Raw genomic sequence first — 27,037 nt, 5'->3', positions numbered from 1 at the left:
GAGACTACATTTTCCAAGTGTCCGCCTGGTGTCCTGCGTCGAATTCGGTGCGCAATTGCCAGCTGCTTCTACTTTACCATTTGATTCAGGGGAGAAAGCATGTGTCCAAGAACGATGTATCAATGAAGAGATATGTGAAAAACACCTTGATGATTGATTCTAAACAACGTTTGCCATGTTTTCAGTCGATATTATGGAGTTAATTTGGAAAAAAGTTCGCGTTTTGAGGACTGAATTTATGGATTTTTTTTGGTAGCCAAATGTGATGTATAAAACGGAGCTATTTCTAATACACAAGGAATCTTTTTGGAAAAACTGAGCATCTGCTATCTAACTGAGAGTATCCTCATTGAAAACATCAGAAGTTCTTCAAAGGTAAATGATTTTATTTGAAGGCTTTTATGTTTTTGTTAATGTTGCGTGCTGGATGCTAACGCTAATGCTAACGCTAAATGCTAACGCGAAATGCTAACTCTAGCTAGCTACTTTTACACAAATTATTGTTTTCCTATGGTTGAGAAGCATATTTTGAAAATCTGAGATGACAGTGTTGTTTACAAAAGGCTAAGCTTGAGAGCTAGCATTTTATTTCATTTCATTTGCGATTTTCATGAATAGTTAACGTTGCGTTATGGTAATGAGCTTGAGTCTGTATTCACGAACCCGGATCCGGGATGGGGAGATCAGAAAGGTTAACTCTTTAGTCATATTACAGTATCCCTATTTGCTTATGGTCTTGCCTACACCTAGCGAACAGTTTTTAAAAATGATATGGGAAAAAAGTATTCCATTTTATTTGGAACGGCAAGCCAGACATAATTAAATGGGCCTATTTATATAATGAATATGAATTCGGAGGGCAGAAATTTGATTAAATATGAAAGCATTAGACCTGTCTCACCCTATGTTCAAGAAAGGCCTTTTTCCCTTTATTCAGATTACAATCTCTCACTATCATTTATTTGAAAAGGAAATCATCTCCCAAATATCGCTATTTATAAAACAAGCCATAGAAAGTGAGTGCTCCTTATAGGACCAATGGTCCTTATAGGACACATCACTGCACTCTATACTACTGGTCATCTCTGTATACCCGGCGCAAGATCCACTGGTTTATGCTTATTTATAAAACGCTTATAAAACCCTTAGATCTCATTCCCCCCTATCTGACATACCTACTGCAGCCCTCATCCTCCACATACAACACCCGTTCTGCCAGTCACATTCTGTTAAAGGTCCCCAAAGCACGCACATCCCTGGGTCGCTCCTCTTTTCAGTTCGCTGCAGCTAACAATTTGAACGAGCTGCAAAAAACACTCAAATTGGACTGTTTTATCTACATCTCTTCATTCAAAGACTCAATCATGGACACTCTTACTGACAGTTGTGGCTGCTTTGTTGTCTCTACCTTCTTGCCCTTTGTGCTGTTGTTTGTGCCCAATAATGTGTGTGCCATGTTTTGTGCTGCTACCATGTTGTGCCGCTGCCATGTTGTGTTGCTGCCATGTTGTTGTCATATTGTGTTGCTACCATGCTGTGTTTTCATGTGTTGCTGCCATGCTATGTTGTTGTCTTAGGTCTCTCTTTATGTAGTGTTGTGGTGTCTCTCTTGTCATGATGTGTTTTTTCATACATTTTTATACTATTTTTTATTATTAATCCTTTTGCCTTTCGGTAGACCGTCATTGTAATTAAGAATTTGTTCTTAACTGACTTGCCTAGCACAATAAAAGTACAATTTATTTTTAAGTAAAACTAATAAAGTATACCAGTTTCATTTAAGGACCAAAAAATTGACAGCTGTGCCATGTAGATTGCAAAATAGTCAGGAAGAGATTTTTGAAGTGCCGAATCCATGGAACATGGTTTGTGAACTGATATGCAAAACAATGCAGGATTCAAAACATAGAATTTTTCAATTTAAATTATTATACAAAATTCTTGCAACCAATGGAATACTATTTATATGGGGGATACATCCTTCCCAGCTCTGCAGATTTTGTTTCAAAGAGGCAGAATCATTAGATCATTTATTTTGGTACTGTCCATATGTAGCATGTTTTTGGTCACAGGTCCAGGAATGGCTGAATAATTACAATATTTACCAGGAGCTAACCCTGCAGATGGCACTACTGGGTGATCTGAAAAGTCATAGTCAATCAATCAATAATACTTTTAGCAAAAAAAAATATTTTCAATTTACAATCTGTAGAAACAATGAGAATAGAAAGGTTCAGAACTTTTTTGAAACATCACAGCACAGTTGAAACAGGCAGGTAGCCTATTGGTTAGTGCGTTGGACTATTGCAAGATCAAATCCCCAAGCTGACAAGGTAAGAATCTGCCGTTCTGCACCCTGAACAAAGCAGTAGACCCACTGTTCCAAGGCCGTCAAAGAAAATAAGAATTTGTTCGGACTTGCCTAGTTAAATAAAGGTAAAATAAATATATGGCAAATAGAGATCCACTATGGATGGTTTTAAGAGATAGATGGAAGGGGTTGAATGGAGCTGAAGGTTGGGACTAATAACATCAAGATAACTAATTTAAAACATACTGTGCCTGTAAAACATATATAGGTTAAGACATTTTGCGGAAAAGCACAGTTTAAAAGATATGGCTAATAGAAAACAAACCGGATGGACCTCAGAAATAGATGGGAGAGGTTGAGGGTAGAGGAAGGACAGGAGTAAAAACGAACAAAACAGTGTCCATAAACTGTACAATACCGTGTTCTTTATTTTTTTACTATTTTATTCATTGTAGAATAATAGTGAAGACATCAAAACTATGAAAAACACATATGGAATCATGTAGTAAGCAAAAAAGTGTTAAACAAATCCAAATATACTATATATTTGAGATTCTTAAAATAACCACCTGTAACATCTTCTCCTGCTCCTCCCCTCCGGCATACGACGTCGCCAGAATACTAACCACCGGTCCTGGGATTCATCATTACACACACCTGTTATTGATTATGATTCACACATGGACTTCATTGCCTTCATCATTTCCTCCCCTTTATATGTCATTCCCTTATGTTTTCTCACCAGTTGGTATTGTTCTTGTTTACCAACGTGTAGCCTTATGGAATTGTCTCGTTACTGGTTATGTTGTTTTATTAAACGTTTCACCTGCACCTGCTTCCCGACATACAGCTCTGTTATTACACCACCCTTTTCCTTGATGACAGCATTGCACACGCTTGACATTCTCTCAACCAGCTTCACCTGGAATGCTTTTCCAACCGTCTTGAAGAAGTTCCCACATATGCTGAGCACTTTTTTGCTGTGTTTCCTTCGGTCTGTGGTCGACTCATCCCAAACCATCTCAATTTGGTTTTGGTCGGGGACTGTGGAGGCCAGGTCATCTGACGCAGCAATCCATCCCTCTCCTTCAAATAGCCCTTACACAGCCTGGAGGTGTGTTGTGTCATTGTTCTGTTTAAAATTAAATGATAGTCCCACTAGGCGAAAACCAAATGGGATGGTGTATTGCTGAAGAATGCTGTGGTAGCCATGCTGGTTAAGTGTGCCTTGAATTCTAAATAAATCACAAACAGTGTCACCAGCAAAGCACCCCCAAATCATAACACCTCCTCCGCAATGCTTTACAGTGGGAAAAACAAATGCGGAGATCATCCATTCACATATCACAAAGACACGACGGTTGGAACCAAAAATCTCTAATTTGGACTCGAGAGCAAAGGACAAATTTCCACCGGTCTAATGTCCATTGCTTGTTAATTGAAATGCATTCCAGGTTACTACATCATGAAGCTGGTTGATAGAATGCCAAGAGTGTGCAAAGTTGTCATAAAGACAAAGGGTGGCTATTTGAAGAATCTCAAATATAAAATATTTTTTCATTTGTTTAACACTTTTTTGATTACTACATTATTCCATGTGATATTTCATAGTTTTGATGTCTTCACTATTATTATACAATGTAGAAAATAGTAAAAAAAACAAAGAAAAACCCTTGATTGAGTAGGTGTTCTAAAACTTTTGACCAGTAGTACATATAGTCTGTATAAGCTTGCGCCTATTTGGGGAGGGGTGGTAGGGTTGGAGGGTAATAAATGAGATATATATTTATCTTAAAGATATGTATATATGTATGTATATGTATTTATATGTGTGTATGTGTATGTACAGTTGAAATCTGAAGTTTACATACACCTTAGCCAAATACATTTAAACTCAGTTTTTCACAATTCCTGATATTTAATCCTAGTAAAAATTCCCTGTCTTAGGTCAGTTAGGATCACCACTTTATTTTAAGAATGTGAAATGTCAGAATAATAATAGAGAAATATTTATTTCATATTTTATTTATTTCATCACATTCCCAGTGGGTCAGAAGTTCACATACACTCAATTAGTATTTGGTAGCATTGCCTTTAAATTGTTTAACTTGGGTCAAATGTTTCAGGTAGCCTTCCACAAGCTTTCCAATAAGCTGGGTGAATTTTTGGCCCATTCATCCTGACAGAGCTGGTGTAACTGAGTCAGGTTTGTAGGCCTCCTTGCTCGCACACGCTTTTTTAGTTCGACCCACACATTTTCTATGGGATTTAAGGTCAGGGCTTTGTGATGATCACGCCAATACCTTGACTTTGTTGTCCTTAAGCCATTTTGCCACAACTTTGGAAGTATGCTTGGGGTCATGGTCCATTTGGAAGACCCATTTGTGACCAAGCTTTAACTTCCTGACTGATGTCTTGAGATGTTGCTTCAATATATCCACATAGTTTTCCTTTATCATGATGCCATCTATTTTGTGAAGTGTAGCAGTCCCTTCTGCAGCAAAGCACTCCCACGACATGATGCTGCCACCCCTGTGCTTCACAGTTCTATTTATGTTTCATCAGACCAGAGGACATTTCTCCAAAAAGTACGATCTTTGTCCCCATGTGCAGTTGTAAACCATAGTCTGGCTTTTTTATGGTGGTTTTGGAGCAGTGGCGTCATCCTGAGCGGCCTTTCAGGTTATGTCGATATAGGACTCGTTTTCCTATGGATATTGATACTTCTGTACCTGTTTCCTCCAGCATCTTCACAAGGTCCTTTGCTGTTGTTCTGGGATTGATTTGCACTTTTCACACCAAAGTACGTTCATCTCTAGGAGACAGAACGCGTCTCCTTCTTGAGCGGTATGACGGCTGCGTGGTCCCATGGTGTTTATACTTGCGTATTATTGTTTGTACAGATGAACGTGGTACCTTCAGCCGTTTTTAAATTGCTCAAGGATGAACCAGACTTGTGGAGGTCTACAATTTTTTGTCTGGCTGATTTCTTTTGATTTTCCCATGATGTCAAGCCAAGAGGCACTGAGTTTGAAGGTAGGCCTTGAAATACATCCACAGGTACACCTCCGATTGACTCAAATGATGTCTATCAGAAGTCTATCAGAAGCTTCTAAAGCCATGACATAATTTTCTGGAACTTTCCAATCTGTTTAAAGGCACATTCAACTTAGTGTACGTAAACTTCTGACCACTGGAATTGTGATACAGTGAATTATAACTGAAAAGGTGTTTCTGTAAACAATTGTTGGAAAAATTACTTGTGTCATGCACAAAGTAGATGTCCTAACCGACTTGCCAAAACTATAGTTTGTTAACAAGAAATGTGTGCAGTGGTTTAAAAACAAGTTTTAATGACTCCAACCTAAGTGTATGTAAACTTCCGACTTCAACTGAATATCGTCATATCGCCCAGCCCTAGATACACTGTAGGTTGCACAGGGCTCTATGGCAACCACATTGTACCAGCACAAGAGAGGCTGGTTAGATCAATTACCACGGACGCTATGCAAGTAGTCATTCCCTACAAACAAATCAAAGAGACCTTGCTTACAATTCTGCACTCATAATTACTCCTGTAAAGAATGGCTGCATTCATAGAGCAGCAGAAGAGACAAGAAACGGAACATTCTCGGTCCTCACACAGGAAAATGACTAATGTTTCTCTGCTCTGTAAACGTCTGACTACAACTGTATGTGTATGTATGTATGTATATATTTGCAAAAAATATATGGGGGATTGGAAGTTATGCAGACAATTACATTGATGGAATCTACAATATTAAAGTTGATCTACCCCCCCCCAAAAAAATTATCTGACCCACCAATCAGACGCAAGCCACTCCATCATAAAAGGCACATGTTAGCCTGCTTGGAGTTTGCCAAAAGGCACCTACAGGTCTCTCAAACCATGAGAAACAAGACTCTCTGGTCTGATGAAACCAAGATTGAACTTTTTGGCCTGAATGCCAAGCGTCACATCTGGAGGAAACCTGGCACCATCCCTACGGTGAAGCATGGTGTTGGCAGCATCATGCTGTGGGCATGTTTTTCAGTGGCAGTGACTGGGAGACTAGTCAAGATCGAGGGATGGATGAACGGAGCAAAGTTCAGATCCATGATGAAAATCTGCTCCAGAACACTCAGACATCAGACAGGGGCGAAGATTTACCTTACAACAGGACAATGACAATAAGTACACAGCCAAGACAACGCAGGAGTGGCTTTGGGACAAGTCTCTGAATGTCCTTCAGTGGCCCAGCCAGAGCCTGGACTTGAACCCGATCGAACATCTCTGAAGAGATCTGAAAATAGCTGTGCAGTGTGTCCATCCAACCTGACAGAGCTGGAGAGGATCTGCAGAGAAGAATGGAAGAAACTCCACAAATGCAGGTGTGCCAAGCTTGTAGCGTCATACCCAAGAAGACTTGAGGCTGTAATCGCTGCCAAAGGTACTTCAACAAAGTACTGAGTAAAGGGTCTGAAAACTGTTTGTACTTTGTCATTATTGGGTATTGTGTGTTGATTGATGAGGAAAAAAAGCTATGTATTCTATCTTAGCATAAGGCTGTAATGTAACAAAATGTGGAAAAAGTCAAGGGATCGGAATACTTTCTGAACGCACTGTATGCACTGGTGCACTATTGACAGTAGATATTGAATAAACTAACCAAAGCCTAGCAAAATGCTACTGAGCATGCATGATACCGATGATGTGACCAATTTCTCCAAGTTATGGACACATGACACCACATGTCTGTAGAGTGTCAAAACACAATTAAGCAAAAACAAAAAATAACGACAGAGACACAATCCATTCCTCGTGCAGTACTGGCTGAAACTCTGCTGGGCTTGGAAGCTTTTTAACTTGTGGAATTGTGTTCCTCTGCAACCCATCTTCCAGTATTTAGTCTGACAATGCTCTGCTAGAGGAGTAGCTGTTGGCATTATAGTACACTAACCCTTCACTATACTGTAACTGGCTGGCTGCGGAAACGACTTTCCTTGGAATAACCCATCATCTACACTCGACTCAACTCTACTCGACTCAACTAAACAGGGTCTCAGTCTTTCAATGGCTGCCTTACCATTGATTTCACTGTAAGAAAACTTCCACTGGTCCCAGATATAAACATAAGAAGGAAAGTGGTGGCAATTATTCAACACAAAGGAAGTAAAGCTTAAAACAAATATCCCAGACCCCTCCTGTGTATTTGTCAGAAGTATAAATAAAAGGGAAAATTGGCCGCCGACGCATGTTCCCCAGCAGGGTTTGAGACAAAACAGTGCTCTTTAAACAAAGGGAAATGTGTACACATTGAGCAACAGTTTATGGCAACAAGAAAAAGTAAGAAATCAACTGGCAACATGTGTGTCGAGAAAAATAAAAAACAAACAGAGGGTCAGTGGTAGATGTTGAGTGGGCACGCGCGTGTCAGCTCTGCGTTGGTGATACTGGCAGACAGATGGGGTGCCATTCACGTCTGCTGTTAACGCCTGTGGGCACCAATGTGACGCCAGTCTGGGGCCGAGGGGTATACCAGTCACACGGAGACATGGTGGAGTGTGTGAGCGTTTGTGTGTACATTAAGTGTGTGTGTGTGTGTGTGTGTGTGTACTTTTGTGCGTGTGTGTCCACCTGGGGGAGTCATGGCCTGCAAGAGGAAAGGCCTGTCACATCCTGTCTGAACAAGGACCTAGTACCCTGGGAAAAACAACTTTCGGGGAATTAACCATGTCATGGATTAGCAAATATTTACCCACCCTGCTGCCCTATCACCAATCCTATTTGAAAAAAACATTAGAGCTTTCATTGGTACTCCATGCTTATCTGTTCGTTTTCAATGTTTAAAGAGGATGACATTCAGCCTGGCATCATGTCAGAAGTGAATTCTAATTAAAGTGTATTGGGATAGAAGATTTAGTGAAATGATAAGAGAAATGTCTCTGGCCGGGGGACAGGTGCAGCGGTCAAACCAATTGGCCTATGATAATTGAGATGCGATACACTCTTGACCCTCCAGTCTGGAGAAAAACAAGGCCCAGTGAGAATGTCCTTCTGGCATTGTTTACTGAGCTCATTTAAAAGATGTCTGGTCAATAAGACAATGAGAGGCAGGGTCAAAATATAATAGACAGACAGGGTGAGGGGGGAAAGCAAGAGAGCGAGAGAGAGAATGCATGTCAATACTGTATGTGATACATCCCATGTATGTATCTTCTCAGGATTAGTGTGATTCTTTAAAGTTCCAAGACACAGCGTCCAGCATCCCTACTCTGAGACAAACAGCAAGCTCAAACCCCCTTATTTATTATCATCTCTGACAGCAGCATGCATCTCTATGGCTCTCTAGCTCTGAACCATGGAGTCTTTGCCAGACAGCTGCATTCAGGTGTGAGCCCCCCTCACACCTGTGCTTTGAAATGAGCACCACCCGCCACTGATTAATCAGTTTAATTTAGATGGTTATTAGTGTAATTATTAGTGTTATTAGTGTAACCTATAAGAAAAACATCCTAGGTTAGGAAGATATGGGGTAGTCATATGTATGTGGTTGCCTGCCTGCCTGCCTGGGGGTTTACACATCATTGCACCACTTTAAATGTTTGGACAGCTGAGCTAGAATGAGCTGGGAGGGGGTGATATTTTATCCACACAGACAATCTTGTTTCTGATGGTATGAGAGAACTTTGCCTTTTGACAAACTCCAAGCGGTCTAGCCACTCTACCATAAAGGCCTGATTGGTGGAGTGCTGTAGAGATGGTTGTCCTTCTGGAAGTTTCTCCCATCTTCACAGAGGAACTCTGGAGCTCTGTCAGAGTGACCATCAGGTTCTTGGTCACCTCCCTGACCAAGTTCCTTCTCCCCAAATTGCTCAGTTTGGCTGGGTAGCCAGCTCTAGAAAGAGTCTTGGTGGTTCCAAACTTCTTCCATTTAAGAATGATGGAGGCCACTATGTTATTGGTGACCTTCAATGCTGTAGAAATGTTCTGGGAACCCTTCCGACAACCTGTGCCTTGATACAATCCTGTCTTGGAGCTCTACGGACAATTCCTTTGACCTCATGGCTTGGTTTTTGCTATGGGACCTTATATAGAGAGGTTATATAGAGAGCTGTGTGCCTTTCCAAATCATGTCCAATCAATTGAATTTACCACAGGTGGACTCCAATCAAGTTGTAGAAACATCTCAAGGTTGATCAATGGAAACAGGATGCACCTGAGCTCAATTTCGAGTCTCAGGTCTGAATAGCAAAGGGTCTGAATACTTATAAGGTATTTCTGTTTTTGATTTTGAACACATTTGCAAATATTTATAAAAACCTGTTTTAGCTTTGTCATTATGGGGTATTGTGTGTATATTGATGAGAAAATGTTTTTATTCAATCAATTTTAGAATAAAGCTGTAACGTAAAAATCATTTGGAAAAAGTCAAGGGGACTGAATACTTCCCGAATGCACTGTATCTCATGAAAGAGAAAATAATCAGAGAGTTAAGATTTTAAATCTGAAAAAAAGAAAGAGAGCAGCACACAGATACACGCACACACAAAGGCACACAAACATACACAGGCACACACACACACACACACACACACACACACACACACACACACACACACACACACACACACACACACACACAGTCACACACGCACACCCCTCTAGCATCTGACAAAAAAGCATGGCATTTTAAGGAGGGAAGCTGTGGAGAGGGGATGCCAGCACTCATCAGCTGCTGTCAGACACACATCAGGCTCCATCACCCCACCCTTTCTGCAAGCCACCACCCTCCCCAATAAAACCTCTCTGGTCTGTCTGCTACCCCCCACTGTAATGCATGCAGATGTGGACGATGTTTTGTTTCACAGAGGCTGGTGGAGCTTCACCAAGCGATATACTGGATAATCTGGACTTGATTTGACACCCTAATCAGCATTCCAGTAAATAACACAACATCCATCATGTCTAAACAACATGCAGCTAACCCAAACATAGAGGACTGTACTGCAGCAATGCAATGCAATGCACTGCACGAAACCATTGCAAAACAGCTGTTCACGTGCACCGTCTCTCCTCTTCACGTTGATCCCAGACAGAAAAAACGATAGCAATCACCCCATCTTTTCCCCCACAATCGCACCACAACCACCACCACCTCACCATCCCCTTCCATCTCTAAAGCCCTTACCTCCCCTCTATTACACTAATAAGGCTAATCACCCCTCGGGCTGGTGCAGCCCTGGGCCTGGGAGAACATGTCAGAGAGGGGAGATCAATGGACCACATCAAAGGCTGGAGATGCATACAAACCGCCCTGCAAGGCTCTCGAGATAAGGCTGCTCTGTAAATTTTTCATGAGCTTCTCAACAGCACTGTTCTGTTCCTCGCCTGTGGATGTAGTGGAGCTTGCCTATTTTAATGAGTAGGAGGCTGCAGCCCAGTCCAACAGCATGTGCGTATACACACACACGGGCATGCACACACACACACACACACAGTAAGTTAGTTCAATTTTGCGTGGTTACTACACACACAGACACATTCAGTGTACTCACTCCCGCACACATAAACATGCATATACGCCCAGAGACATCCACACACCACTGTGTGTAGTATAGTAAGTATTGGATCCATTAGGTTTACACTCATAATTAATAGGTTGCTAATTAGAGGATAGTTTGCAGAGTTAAAGTAATGGTTGGGGCAGAGAGCGAAGGTAGATCATAAAGTGAGCGTGCATAGAAAATAAGCGAGTAGCAGTAGGATAAAAAAAATGAGGTCAAACAGTCCGGGTAGCCATTTGATTAACTGTTTAGGCCAATTAGCCACTGTAGAGCAATTAGGGCAGCACACTGCTCTGCCAACACATAGATTTCATGCTGCACCATCAGGTAGGCAGGCCAGCTGCTCTGCCAACACATACAGTTGAAGTCGGAAGTTTACATACACTTAGGTTGGAACTCGTTTACCAACCACTCAACAAATTTCTTGTTAACAAACTATAGTTTTGGCACATCTACTTTGTGCATGACACAAGTTGTTTTTCCAACAATTGTTTACAGACACATTTTTTCACTTACAATTCACTGTGTCACAATTCCAGTGAGTCAGAAGTTTACATACGCTAAGTTGACTGTGCCTTTAAACAGCATGGAAAATTCCAGAAAATTATGGCTTTAGAAGCTTCTGGCTAATTGACTAATTGACTACTTCTGGCTAATCATTTGAGTCAATTGGAGGTGTACTTGTGAATGTATGTCAAGGCCTACCTTCAAATTCAGTGCCTCTTTGCTTGACATCATGAGAAATTCAAAAGAAATCTGCCAAGACCTCCGGAAAAAAAAGGGTAGACCTCCACAAGTCTGGTTCATCCTTGAGCAATTTGAAAATGCCTGAAGGTACCACGTTCATCTGTACAAACAATAGTCCGCAAGTATAAACACCATGGGACCACGCAGCCGTCATACTGCTCAGGAAGGAGACGCGTTCTGTCTCCTAGAGATGAATATATTTTGGTGCGAAAAGTGCAAATCAATCCAAGAACAGCAGCAAAGGACCTTGTGAAGATGCTGGAGGAAACAGGTACAAAAGTATCTATATCCACAGTAAAACGAGTCCTATATTGACATAACCTGTAAGGCCACTCAGCAAGGAAGAAGCCACTGCTCCAAAACCGCCATAAAAAAGCCAGACTACGGTTTGCAACTGCACATGGGGACAAAGAGCCTACTTTTTGGAGAAATGTCCTCTGGTCTGATGAAACAAAAACAGAACAGTTTGGCCATAATGACCATTCTTATGTTTGGAGTAAAAAGAGGGAGGCTTGCAAGCCAAAGAACACCATCCCAACTGTGAAGCACGGGGGTGGCAGCATCATGTTGTGGGGGTGCTTTGCTGCAGGAGTGCCGGGTGCACTTCACAAAATAGATGGCAACATGATAAAGGAAAATTATGTGGATATATTGAAGCAACATCTCAAGACATCAGTCAGGAAGTTAAAGCTTGGTCGCAAAAGGGTCTTCCAAATGGACAATGACCCCAAGCATACTTCCAAAGTTGTACCAAAATGGCTTAAGATCAACAAAGTCAAGGTATTGGAGTAGCCATCACAAAGCCCTGACCTCAAATCCCATAGAACATTTGTGGGCAGAACTGAAAAGGCGTGTGCGAGCAAGGAGGCCTACAAACCTGACTCAGTTACACCAGCTCTGTCAGGAGAAATGGGCCAAAATTCACCCAGCTTATTGTGGGAAGCTTGTGGAATGCTACCCGTAACGTTTGACCCAAGTTAAACAATTTAAAGGCAATGCTACCTAATACTAATTGAGTGTATGTAAACTTCTGACCCACTGGGAATGTGATGAAATAAATAAAAGCTGAAATAAATCATTCTCTCTACTATTATTCTGACATTTCCCATTTTTAAAATAAAGTAATGAGCCTAACTGACCTGAGACAGCACATTTTTACTATAATTAAATGTCAGGAGTTGTGAAAAACTGAGTTTAAATGTATTTGGCTAAGGTGTATGTAAACTTCCGACTTCAACTGTAGACTTCATGCTGCACCACCAGGCAGGCAGCCCAGCTGCTCTAGAGCTGGTAGACCACTGATCCCTAAAGACAGACGATATGAACCGAGGCTTAAATTCCTCCAACTTAGGAGATAGGTGGGGGAGAAAACGTAAGCCCTCGCTCAGCAGAAAGACTTGAAGAGAATGTGAGGATGAGGAGATTTGTAAAGGGAGGTGACTTTTAAAATGCTGCTGGCTGCGGGGGATCACTGGATGAGTGATAGGTGTGAGATGATCCACATGTTGTCCTCTTCTAATCACAGAACATATGAAATGCATGAAATTCATCAAATGGATACATCTCTGAAAAAATGGCTTATTTCATTACTCACATTTTCAGGAAGTGAAATAAGCAAAGAGTGAATTATATTATGGGACGTGGGAAACTAAATAATGTAAATTGAGGGTGTGACTTGACCAGACAATCATCATTGCATTTTAAAGCTAGCATTGTTTCTCAGAGTGCATGTGATTTCTCCCCGGAACATTTGCTTACTGTATACTCAATTACACTTGTGTACTTCTTCGGAACACTGAATAGATGTTATGGTATATTCTGAGAAGAGATCCCTTTTCACATATGACACCTTGGTCAAATTGTGCCAAGGTGGAGGATCAAGCAATACCTCGTATTAGCTGAGAAAGGTCCAGCTGCATGCTTGAGAAGCATCTCATTAGAAGGAGCCATGGAGCCAAGGATGTGTTTCACCACCAGACTGCACAATATGTATCTTCAACACAGCTCTGAAACTGCCTTAAGTCTCGGTCTAAATATATCACCATGCTGTGAATGGAACATACCACAACCACTGGTAGGAGGGGGGTCAGAATGCTTGATGCTGAACGTTTTAACTTATGGAATAGCCAGAGTTATGAGTGGAATTTGATTTCCACCTCTTCCACATCACACCTTATTCCCAGCAGGGTTTTTTCTGATGATGGAGGAAAAAGCAATACTTTAACCAGCAAATTACATTCTGTTCCATGTTTCATATGTCAGAGGGAAATGCCATGAACTGCAGTAAATAGTTCAGTACAGATTTGAGCCACAAATATTGACAGAAATTCTCATTAAAAGTAACAGAGAAGGGCAGATTTTCCAGAGTGTTTTCTAACTGTTCTAAAAAGAATACTACATTTATAAAACCCACATTATGTCTAGCATACAGAAACACAAAGGCCTATGCTACCCTGGACTCAACAGAAGACCAGGCTGTAATTGCAGCAGACCTAAATCTCCCTATGCCCATCATATGATGTCAGTCAAGCTCCCTGTGCAGCTCAATCAGTGACAGGTACTTAACAGCTGTCTGTCTCTGTTAGGCTCAAACTACAGGACTAGACATTTTTGTGTCAGATGGGTCAGATGGAAAAAAATCTATATATTGTTGTCAGCCATTTTATCCATTAGACGGGAAGTCCTCATATCCATTGATATTCACATAAACGCGCGCGCACACACACACACACACACACACACACACACACACACACACACACACACACACACACACACACACACACACACACATTGGAGGGCAGCCACTTTGGAGACTGCAGACTGGAGACTGCAGACTTCACTATACTGTGTTCCTCATTACTGCCCATTACTGCCCAACTACACACACTCTCCCTGTGATACCTCCACACAAACAACCCTGTATCTCTCAGATCTATATCTCATATTTTTCTGTGAATATAGTCCATGTCAAACAGAGCTTCATTACCATATAGCCAAATGCCGAGGTGGAATCTGCACCATATAGCCAAACGCCCCCTAAATGAATCTGTACCACTCTCTGGTTAACTGAACATACATCATACACAGTCCAAAAACACCAAATACTTTTACCAGCACACACACATATCGTTCTCTCTAAAAGCTGTCTCACCAAGCCATGAATGCATTGTGCTCTTAGTAGTTATTGAAAAACACATTTCCTGATGTGAGGATAAAATCCAAACTCATTTTATGTGATTTAAGTTGAATGTGAATCTGTTATTTCACACACTGGATGCATGACCTACTTATGCCATACACCGACGCACACACACCCGACTGAAACTACAGTGTGGCATGGTTTCCCCGTAGTACCCGAGAGAGGGCTGTGAGAGAGCTCTCCTGGGACACATTCACACTGGGCTGCCATAGGCACACTCTTCTCAGCTATGAAACACTCCTCATCTGTGTACTACCCACTCTCCTCAACACCAACCAACTTACAAATGTTCCCAGAGTACAATTTCAAAAACCTGAAAAAAATGCTGCAACATGTCATGATTAATGTTTTCCCGTTCGCGTTCAGTGGGATAGCATCTCCTCAAAACCCAGTGTTAGTGCAGCCATTTTCAATAAGTGAATTCTCAAATTAGGTCTGAAATGCCTTGGTTATTGCTCTAAATCAAAGGGTCTATTTTTAAGTGTTGATTGGAGCAGAGGCAAGTTGAGAGCCACGTTGGTGTGAATGTTATGGAAATTGACTTTTCACATACACCTGAGCACTGGGCTTAGCAACGGGAGGGTGTGTGAGTGAGCATGTGCACATGCACTAGTCTGTGTGGAAGAGACTGAAATATGCTCTTCTCTCCTCTCTCTTCTCCCCCACTACTTCGCTCTCCTCTCCATTTCTGAACGGTGGACTCCATTACCCGTTCTTCCATTTCATGCAACGGTCATTTACCCAAATGTCTCCCATGCTGAGGGAATGACAGGGGTAAAATGACAGGCAATAAGTGACGATTGGGAAAGTAAATATGAGCATTGCAGAGGCTCACAAAAAAAGCAGATTCCATAACTTCAACGTGGTGCCCTAATGTATTTACTTTGTATGGCACCGGGAGGAGGAACACAAGGTGAAGGTCAGCAAACATCTGCTTTGGGGGCAATTCCCATTGAATACTCCTCATTCCAACACTATGATAATGTTATCCAATGGCTGATGGCATAAATAGACATGGTGTGTAGTTGTGACAGATGAGCAGTGTTGGTCAAATCTCCAATGTAGAGCGCATCGGGTGACAGTGACGATGCCGTAGCTCTCACCCCTGTGTCCACTCTGTGATAGCGCTCCAGTGTAGGGTCAGAGTCTGTTGTCTTAGGTGTGACCAGGGCATTCAAATGGTCTGATGGTCTGATTCAACATTGCTATAAGGGACGTGTTAAATTTCAAGCATCACAAAGCTTTTTGGCAGATGCCTTTGAATTCCACATTGCATTGACTGGAAAACAGTAAGCATACATTGGTTATGTGTATGTGTGTGCGTGCACAGTATGTGTGCAGTGTGTGCATGTGTGCCAAGTGTGTGTGTGTGTGCATGTGTGCAGTGTGTATACCGTACCAAGAGAGTGTGTTTCTGTGTGCACCCCTCAACCATACTACTTAGATTGTCTTTCTCCACCCCTCTATTCAGCCCCATGACAGTCACAGGCCCCTTCTCTACCTGTCCCTGGGGACTGTAGCTCAAACAGAACTATGTTGTTGCCATGCTGTCTGCTGTCACAATCACAGAGCCATATGACAGTTCTGCCTGCCACCTCACCACCCTTGGTTTGTTATTTTGGAAAGTTTGTTGTATTGGAAAGTTTTGAAAGTCTATTAAAAAAGTTTGGTTACGAGCTAGCTAGGTTTTGAGTTTGGATCCTGCGACGCGGTTGGCATCAATTTCTGGGACTGCTACTATCTGTCCAGTGATCCTGCCAACCATAGCAGCTAGCCTAGCTGGAAGCTAGCTGCCTATCAAGCTAGCAGGGTTTTCTTGAGGGCTTGAACGCAGCCCGCGACGCAGTTAGCCATTGTGTCTGGGACTGCGGATTGTCCCGGTCTTGTGGCTGTCTAGATCCCTGCTGTGTGTTGTTGTTGTTTTCCATCTTCCCTGCGACCTGCCCTGTCTGAAAAATTGAGGAGTAACAGTGTAACCTATGTTGCTATCATGACAAAGACCATAGCCAGCGGGAGTACTGTTTGAGGACAGTGGTGTCTCTCTATCACAGGTGAAGGATCTTTCAAACTAACAAAAATAGTCTTACAAGCAGTTGTTACAACAACAAGAAAATAGCTTCAGGTATTTTGTCCAAATACTGATGGAGTCAACTAATAAAAGAATAGTCGACCTGACCAGAGAGGTCAAGGACCTGAAGAACAGTTTGCAGTTCTCCCAGGCTCAGCTCAATGAGTTTTAACAGGAGAACGGCAAGATGACAGCAATCTGTAAGTCATTGAGAGAGTAAATCAGTTCTGCGGAATTTCAGAATCACCACATGAAACCTGGATGGAGTCTGAGGACAAAGTGTGGGAAATGATCTCGGAGAAACTGAAGATGGGATCACAGGAAGATTCAGGTGGAGCGTGCCTACAGGGCTGGAAAACCCATCACCGGCCCAGGTGACAGGTCCCAGACGATAGTGGTCAAGTTCCTGAGGTTCAAGGACAAGGTAGCTGTTCTGGAAAGAGACAAGATCTTGAGAGGAATGTATATCTTCCTCAATGAGGTCTATCCTGAAGCTGTGCGCCAGAAGAGGAAAGAACTTATCCCAGCCATGAAAGCTGCCAGAACGTGTGCAGACATTGCTTACATCCGTTATGACAGGCTCATTGTCCACCGTCCCTTCCAAAAGCCTGGAAGGGATGAGATAGCCAAGCCTATGGGTCCGTAGCTTCAACCCCACAGTGCACACACACACACTGATTAATGGACTGCTGAATGTATATTTGTTCTCTTGCTTTGTTTGCTCTGTTCCATATTATACCTATCTCTGATAAACTACCCAGGAAAGGGCTGAAAATAGCCCATATTAATATACTATATGTAGCCTTAGAAATGAGGTTCATGAAATCAATAACTTGCTAACATCAGATAACATTCATATGTTAGCCATTTTTGAGACTCACTTAGATAATTAATTTGATGATACAGTAGTAGCGATACTGTATCATCAAACATATATAGAAGAGACAGGAATGCTTATGGGGGATGTGATGCTGTATAAATTCAGAGCCATATATCTGTAATGCTTAGAGAATATCTTATGCCAATTGTAATTGAAGTGTTGTGGTTGCAGGTTCGCTTGGCACATTTAAAGCATTTTCTTTTGGGGTGTTGCTATAGGCCACCAAGTGCCAATAGTCAGTATCTAAATCATAAGTGTGAAATGCTTGGTAGTGTATGTGATGTAAATAGAGAGGTCAACTTTCTTGGGGACCTGAAAATTGACTGGTTTTCATCAAGCTGTCCGTTCAAGAGGAAGCTTCTCACTGTAACCAGTGCCTGTAATCTGGTTCAGGTTATTAACCAACCTACCAGAGTGTTTACAAACACTACAGGAACAAGATCATCCACATGTATTGATCACATTTTTACTTATACTGTAGAACTTTGTTCTAAAGCTGTACCCATTGAATGCAGTGATCACAATATAGTGGCTACATCCAGGAAAGCCAAAGTTCCAGAAGCTAGGCCTAAAATAGTCCATAAGAGATCATACAAAATATTTTGCTGTGACTCCTATGTGAATGATGTTATAAATATTTGTTGGTCTGATGTGATTAATAAGGAGCATCCAGACGCTGCACTTGATGAATTTATGAAATTGCTTCTACCAATTATTTATAAACATGCACCTGTTAAGAAATTGACTTTTAGAATTGTTAAGGCTCCATGGATTGATGAGGAATAGAAAATCTGTATGGTTGAAAGAGATGGGGGAAAATAAGAGGCTAATAAGTCTGGCTGCACATCTGACAGACTGACTTACTGCAAATTGAGAAATTATAGACTAAACTCACCAAAAATAAGAAACTGTTTTATGATGGCAAGATCAATGATATAAAGAATGACGGAAAATAAATTTGGAGTGCTTTAAATTATGGGCAGAAAGACAAACTCTTTCATCGAATCAGATGGCTTATTCATCACAAAACCATTTGATGTTGCCAATTATTTTAATGATTACTTCATTGGCAAAGTGGGCAAATTTAGGCAGTGAGCCATCACACTCATGCATAAAAAAACTAATAATGAAAGAAAGCATTGGAAGTTTTAATTTTGTAAAGTTAGTGTGCAAGAGGTGTAAAAATGATTGTTATCGATAAATAATGACAAACCTACTGAGGATGGCAGCTGACTCCATAGCCACTCCTATCTGTCATATCTTTAATCTGAGCCTAAAGGAAAGTCTTTGTCCACAAGCATGGAGGGAAGACAAAGTATTTTCGCTACCCAAGAGTGGTAAAGCAGCCTTAACTGGTTCTAACAGCAGACCTATAAGCTTGCTGCCAACGCTTAGCAAACTGTTGGACAAAAATGTGTTTGACCAAATAAAAAGCTATTTCTCGGTAAACAAATTACTAACAGACTTTCAGCATGCTTAAGGAGAAGGGCACTTTACATGCACTACACTGACACAAATGACTGATGATTGGTTGAAAGAAATTGATAATAAGACGATTGTGGGCGCTGTACTGTTTTCAGTGCAGCCTTTGATAGTATTTATCATAATCTGTTGTTGAGAAAACGTATGTGTTATGGCTTTCCATCCTCTGCCATATCATGATTCAGAGCTATCTATCTAAAAGAACTCATTGGGTTTTCTTTAATGAAAGTTGTTTTATGCACGTGATGTCAGAATGCACTCACTGTTCGAACATGTGATTGTTACACAACAGGACAGTTAACACGAGCTGCCTGCTAATTATCTATAGGCTATGTTTCAACTTGTCAATTTCAAATGATTTTCTAACCAGTTGTATTTTCTAACAACAGTTTTAATTGAGGTGTGTTCAGCCTCCTCATTAATTCACATAGAAGTAGCCAATTTCAGTGTTGCAGACAATTTATGTTTGAGGCTTTACTGAGCTTTACTCTCTCTTCAAGGAGAGCCCAAGCACTTCACCAATGTTTCCACAGATCAAGTATGCAGACATTTGCGCAGTCTAGCACGAATTGGAACATTTTCTGGCTGGTGCTCGCATTGCGTTCCTTATGGTTTTCCTTACAAATAATAACTTTGGACATGTGTGCGTTCCTATCAAAGTAAGTGCCTTATTTTCTGTATATCGTGTTGTTGTTTCTACTGTAGTATACAGTATGTTTGTTTTGTATGTAGGGGGGTATAATGTATTTAGAGTTTTATTCACGTTTGAAAAGTACTGGTGACAAATAATGCATTCCGATTATTGCATATATTGTAATGGACACCTATGACAAGTGTAAAATACTTTTTGGAAGGTTCTACTGAATATAATGAGCTAATGCTAAGCTATTTGCCAGCTATGTGTGGTACCATGTTTGTTGACATTATACAATGCATTCTGGGTGTCACGTAAATGTCTGTCAGACCAAAGATGTTATAATGAGGAGATGGGTAAACTTCCGTAAGTGAATGAAGGGACGTGAATGATCGTAGACAACACACCCCCTTGAACATTCTTACTGCAAACAGACCAAACTCATCTTGTCTCCTCTAATTATCTTTGGTTGACGTGAAAAAACAAATGGTGGCGCACACAAACTTCCCATCGTCTGATTACGTTCGATTTCTAGAAAGTGATTTAGTCAATAATTTTGATCAATGGTGAGCTCACCCGTGATGTGATTAATTATAAATAGTAATTGCTTTTAGCTAATTCACATTGTGGTTTCTGGCTGCCAAGAGTTATCTAAATATGACCGCTTGTGTTACGTCAATCTTTCCTCAGTTAGCGCTAGGACTAATGTAGCCTACATTTTCCGGTTTAGATGATTGTGTATGCTGTCGCTACTTCTGTGAATATCTGAACATTGCATCCCAAAATAAACTGGTCACATTCAGGACATAAATGTCACGCCCTGACCTTAGAGATCCGTTTTATTCTCTATTTTGGTTAGGTCAGGGTGTGACTAGGGTGGGCAGTCTATGTTTTATATTTCTTTTTTGGCCTGGAATGGTTCCCAATCAGAGGCAGCTGTCTATCGTTGCCTCTGATTGGGGATCATACTTAGGCAGCCTTTTCCCACCTGTTGTTTGTGGGATCTTGTTTTTGTACTGTTGCTTTCCAGCCCTACAGAACTGTGCATTTCATTTTTTTCCTGTTTTGTCCCCCCGGTGTCATCAATAAAATAAATATGTACGCCTACAACGCTGCACCTTGGTCTACTCCTTCCAACGACGAGTGTGACAATAACACTTTGTAAGGACTGTGTTAGTGCAAAATGTTTCTGTGAAAAAAACAGTGTGGCTAGCTCAAATGCTGACTGTTGCCTCAATCGAAACTGGACGTTCTAAATAAGCGTTCTAATCACACCGGTTTAAGCATACGATGCAGGGACCACTGTAGAATGATCACACCATTTTGTTGTTACAGTATATGTGAAAAGGTTCATGTCAAAGTGTGGTGTACCGCAGGGCAGCTCTCTGGACCCTCTACTCTTTTCTATTTTTACCAATGACCAGGGTAGCCTAGTGGTTAGAGCAATCTAAGGTTTCAAGTTCAAACCCCCGAGTTGACAAGGTACAAATCTGTCGTTCTGCCCCTGAACAGGCAGTTAACCCACTGTTCCTAGGCCGTCATTGAAAATAAGAATTTGTTCTTAACTGACTTTCCTGGTAAAATAAAAAAAATAACTGCCATTAAACAAAGCATGTGTGTCCATGTATGCTGATGATTTTGCGACTTTACGCTGCTGCTGCTACTCTCTGTTTATGCATAGTCACTTTAACTATACATTCATGTACGTACTACCTCAATTGGGCTGACCAACCAGTGCTCCCGCACATTGGCTCACCGGGCTATCTGCATTGTGTCCCACCACCCGCCAACTCTTTTACGCTACTGCTACTCTCTGTTCATCATATACGCATAGTCACTTTCACCATATCTACATGTACATACTACCTCAATCAGCCTGACTAACCAGTGTCTGTATGTAGCCTCGCTACTTCATATAGCCTTTCTTTTTACTGTTTTCTTTACTTACCTATTGTTCACCTAACACCTTTTTGCGCTATTGGTTAGAGCCTGTAAGTAAGCATTTCACTGTAAGGTCTACTACACCTGTTGTACTTGGCGCACGTGACAAATAAACTTTGATTTGATTCAATGATATACTCATCAGCAATCACAGCTAATGAAGTCACTGAAATCCTTAACAAATAATTGAAGTCTGTTTTGGAACGAGTGACCAGTAATAAACTGGTCCTGAACATCTCTAAAACTAAGAGCATTGTGTTTGGTACAAATCATTTCCTAAGTTTTAGACCTCAGATGAATCTGGTAATGAATGGTGTGACTGTTGAACAAGTTGAGGAGACTAAATTACTTGGTGTTAGCTTAGATTGTAAACTGACATGGTAAAAATATATAGATGCAATAGCTGTAAAGATGGGGAGAGGTCTGTCTGTAATAAAGAGATGCTCTGCTTTTTTGACACCACACTCAAAAATACAAGTCCTGCAGGCTCTAGTTTTGTCTTATCTTGAATATTGTCCAGTCGTGTGGTTGAGTGCAGCAAGGAGAGAACTAGTTAAGTTGCAGCTAGCCTAGAACAGAGCGGCTTGCTCTTCATTGTAATCAGAGGGCTAATATAAATACTATGCATGCAAATCTCTCTTGGCTAATAGTTGAGGAGATACTGACTGGTACTTCTTTTTATAAGGAACAATGTGTTGAAAATTCCAAATTGTTTGCAAAGTCAACCTACACACAGCTCTGACACACACACTTACCTATGGAACGCCGTTTGGTTCTTTGCATGTCAAAAAAGATACGCGTCAAATAACACTATTTGACGCGTTGACTAAGCTTTTCATTTGACGGGTCAAATAACCCAGTTCTTTTATAGAATGTTCTGAATTTGCACGTGAAAGCCAAGTGCCACCACTACTATCAGTAGCACAGTCTAAGCTGTACAAAAAAAGTATGCAAACAAGCAAACACCGGCCACGAACGATGTGTTTACAATACCGCTAATTGGTAATAAGGCATTATTTGTTTGACCACAACTTCTGGGGTAGCTAGCTTTAGCTTGGTACCTAGCTAGCACCAATACAACCAGCCTGAAAACAATGACCAGTAGAAACTGCAGTCATTTTCATTATTCTTAGCAATGATTTTGGAATCCTAGAATCCTAGCCACTTGTTGTTTACCTATTGAAATTGAACTTCAGTTCATGAAAATAAATAGCTAGCCAGCTACTTAACCCTGTTGCCCAAAGCTAACGTTAGAGGCTCGACCGGACCGGGTTATGTGTTGTGAAGCTAGCCACAATAAGGATTAGGCACAATAGTGGAATTTGCAGTTTGCCTTCAAAATAAAAATACCTCTTTGAAAGTTACACAGAAGGTTACAATTGATGGAATCATGCCATATTTAGACTAGATGATGTTAAACAAGTTTGGAATGTGAAGCAATGAAATGGGGTATCAGTCTAGTGACACCCACAGAACACAACTGTGAAGAGTTTATGCAAATATTAGCATTCTAGCTCTTATCGCGGGACTGTGACTGTGTGAAATCACCTCCCCAGCCTAGTGTGTGTATTGACATTCAAATGGCACTGTACAGCTTTATCTAAGGATTGGGGTTCAATGAAATGGGTTATCAGTCTACTCAATATCAATAAGATATATTTTCCCAACGCCCTCCTCAGAGTTATCACACTCCAAAATACCCACTCAGTATTGTTTATCCTCGGGAATAGTGTTCATAACACATAGGTTGACAATAAATGTGTCTCAATTCACAGTTGTTTCAGAGTCCCGCAATACGAGCTACGACACTAATGTTCTCTGGGTGTCACTGAGTAGAAGAATACCCCATGTCATTGATCCACAATCCATCAATCCAGGTACAGTGAAACAAGTATGCCCCCAATTCAATTCTAAAGTATAATACATCCAGTGTGATTTCAACAAATGCTTGTCAAATTAACAAATGATTGTCTTTTGTTGGTTTTATATAACAACATTCCAACCTCGTTTAGCATGATCTATATAGCACTGACACACATACTTACCCCACCAGACATGCCACCAGTCCCCATGTCCAGAACAAATTCAAGGAAATGTAAAGTATTATACAGAGCCATGAGTGCATGGAACACCTTATACATCTTATATAGTGCAAGTGAACAGCAAACCTGATTTCAAAAAACAAATAAAGAAACACCTCACGGCACAACGCCGTTCCCCCATGTGACCTGCATGTTAATGTTTAGAAATGTATGTAAATTGTCAAGTATTATGTCTGTAATTTATTTTTTCAATATGTGTCGAACCCCAGTAAGACTAGCTGTCGCTAATGGGGATCCTAATAAATCAAAAATCTAAATCTTAACTCCTGGTGGCTTTGATGGTTTCCATCTCTATGTGTCGATGCTGCTCTCCTCCAGGTTGTCTATCAAGACTAATCCTGGTGATCTGGAGAGACTTTAGACATCAGGAACGTGTGGATTCAAATGCCCTTGGCTCAGACTATAGATACAGTGCCTTGCGAAAGTATTCGGCCCCCTTGAACTTTGCGACCTTTTGCCACATTTCAGGCTTCAAACATAAAGATATAAAACTGTATTTTTTTTGTGAAGAATCAACAACAAGTGGGACACAATCATGAAGTGGAACGACATTTATTGGATATTTCAAACTTTTTTAACAGATCAAATACTGAAAAATTGGGCGTGCAAAATTATTCAGCCCCCTTAAGTTAATACTTTGTAGCGCCACCTTTTGCTGCGATTACAGCTGTCAGTCGCTTGGGGTATGCCTCTATCAGTTTTGCACATCGAGAGACTGACATTTTTTCCCATTCCTCCTTGCAAAACAGCTCGAGCTCAGTGAGGTTGGATGGAGAGCATTTGTGAACAGCAGTTTTCAGTTCTTTCCACAGATTCTCGATTGGATTCAGGTCTGGACTTTGACTTGGCCATTCTAACATCTGGATATGTTTATTTTTGAACCATTCCATTGTAGATTTTGCTTTATGTTTTGGATCATTGTCTTGTTGGAAGACAAATCTCCGTCCCAGTCTCAGGTCTTTTGCAGACTCCATCAGGTTTTCTTCCAGAATGGTCCTGTATTTGGCTCCATCCATCTTCCCATCAATTTTAACCATCTTCCCTGTCCCTGCTGAAGAAAACCAGGCCCAAACCATGATGCTGCCACCACCATGTTTGACAGTGGTGATGGTGTGTTCAGGGTGATGAGCTGTGTTGCTTTTACGCCAAACATAACGTTTTGCATTGTTGCCAAAAAGTTCAATTTTGGTTTCATCTGACCAGAGCACCTTCTTCCACATGTTTGGTGTGTCTCCCAGGTGGCTTGTGGCAAACTTTAAACAACACTTTTTATGGATATCTTTAAGAAATGGCTTTCTTCTTGCCACTCTTCCATAAAGGCCAGATTTGTGCAATATACGACTGATTGTTGTCCTATGGACAGAGTCTCCCACCTCAGCTGTAGATCTCTGCAGTTCATCCAGAGTGATCATGGGCCTCTTGGCTGCATCTCTGATCAGTCTTCTCCTTGTATGAGCTGAAAGTTTAGAGGGACGGCCAGGTCTTGGTAGATTTGCAGTGGTCTGATACTCCTTCCATTTCAATATTATCGCTTGCACAGTGCTCCTTGGGATGTTTAAAGCTTGGGAAATCTTTTTGTATCCAAATCCGGCTTTAAACTTCTTCACAACAGTATCTCGGACCTGCCTGGTGTGTTCCTTGTTCTTCATGATGCTCTCTGCGCTTTTAACGGACCTCTGAGACTATCACAGTTCCGGTTGCATTTATACGGAGACTTGATTACACACAGGTGGATTGTATTTATCATCATTAGTCCTTTAGGTCAACATTGGATCATTCAGAGATCCTCACTGAACTTCTGGAGAGAGTTTGCTGCACTGAAAGTAAAGGGGCTGAATAATTTTGCACGCCCAATTTTTCAGTTTTTGATTTTTTTTAAAAGTTTGAAATATCCAATAAATGTCGTTCCACTTCATGATTGTGTCCCACTTGTTGTTGATTCTTCACAAAAAAATACAGTTTTATATCTTTATGTTTGAAGCCTGAAATGTGGCAAAAGGTCGCAAAGTTCAAGGGGGCCGAATACTTTCGCAAGGCTCTGTATAAAATCACATCAGTATTGTCACAGGAGCCTCTGCGATAGACTCCAGTTTTGTTAAGCTCCTCAGAGTACTTTCACTGAGATGTTAGCTGAAAACCTGGATCCTTGCAGTGAAAGTAAGGGTGCATTCAGAAAACAAGCTTTATTTCTTATCAGAATCAGTTTGCGTCATTTGAGAAAAAGCGTGAACATCGTAGACTAGTGCTGAACAAACAAAACAAAATTGTGCCAGTTACCAGTTTCTGATTATTTATGAAACATAAATGAACGAAGACTGTAGTTTCTCCCAACCCTGATGTCTCTAATCAGAGAAAATTCTGAGTAGCTAAACTTAAAGTAGGTCAGGTTTGTGAAGAAAGACTGAAACGTTGAACTTATGAAGCCATGCTGGGAGCAACACAGGCATATTGATCGTCAACTTCCCTCTATGTCACTTCACATTGAATCGCCAGAGGTTTGGATGGAAACGCCAAGCATGAGTGTGTGGGAATGACTCAACAATCTCCAGGGACAGCAGGAGCCAGACAAGATAAGATCTTTCTTCACTAACACAGGTTCGGAGTTCTCGAATCATAAAGGGCCTTCAGGCTTAGTCTGAGCACTCCCTGGGGACTGAGACGTTATTGGCTGAGGTACAGGGAAGCCCCCACACAGCCTTAAGGTGTTTTTCCCCTTAACCTGGCTCATTTCATCATGACAGATTGTGGCAATTAAAACGGTATCTAACATTTACAAGGGAGTAGCGATCTCCCTCTGCTGCCTGTAGGCAGCTGTACTGTGCTTTGGTAGAACTGCATTGGCTGTGGTTGATGGGGAATGTCTTTTAATAAGTCCAGCTGACTAAATTTGACCTTTGACCACCATGACCACAGCAAAGGATCCTTAATGACATCATCTAGCACCTTGAAGTGCTCCGCACTGGAGATCTGATCAGAGCTGCTCATCTGTTGCAACCAGAGCCATGTATTTAGACATGTATATAGACACATATTTAGACATGGCTCTGGTTGCAACTACATTCAATGTATATTCATGCCTTAATTAGATCTGATCAGTTACAT

General features: G+C 41.2%; 2 protein-coding genes across 5 annotated transcripts in view; one reads left to right on the top strand and one right to left on the bottom strand.

Annotated features, from left to right (window-relative positions):
• LOC110527986 (membrane-associated guanylate kinase, WW and PDZ domain-containing protein 3) overlaps positions 1 to 27,037 on the bottom strand; it is a 145,897-nt gene that overhangs the window by 64,825 nt on the left and 54,035 nt on the right. The gene's annotated exons all lie outside the window — the stretch shown is intronic.
• Positions 239 to 27,037, top strand: part of LOC149982572 (solute carrier family 2, facilitated glucose transporter member 1-like) — a 321,473-nt gene continuing 294,674 nt past the window's right edge. Inside the window, exon 1 of the mRNA XM_090241180.1 lies at positions 239 to 375. The gene's annotated coding sequence lies outside the window, so the exon portion shown is untranslated. The remainder of the gene's footprint in view (positions 376 to 27,037) is intronic.

This window comes from Oncorhynchus mykiss, chromosome 7 (genome assembly GCF_057628025.1).
Source record: "Oncorhynchus mykiss isolate SJ-2025 chromosome 7, ASM5762802v1, whole genome shotgun sequence".
Taxonomy (NCBI): domain Eukaryota; kingdom Metazoa; phylum Chordata; class Actinopteri; order Salmoniformes; family Salmonidae; genus Oncorhynchus; species Oncorhynchus mykiss.
The sequence above is the reverse complement of the archived record's forward strand: the minus strand, read 5'-3'. Positions and strand labels throughout refer to the sequence as shown.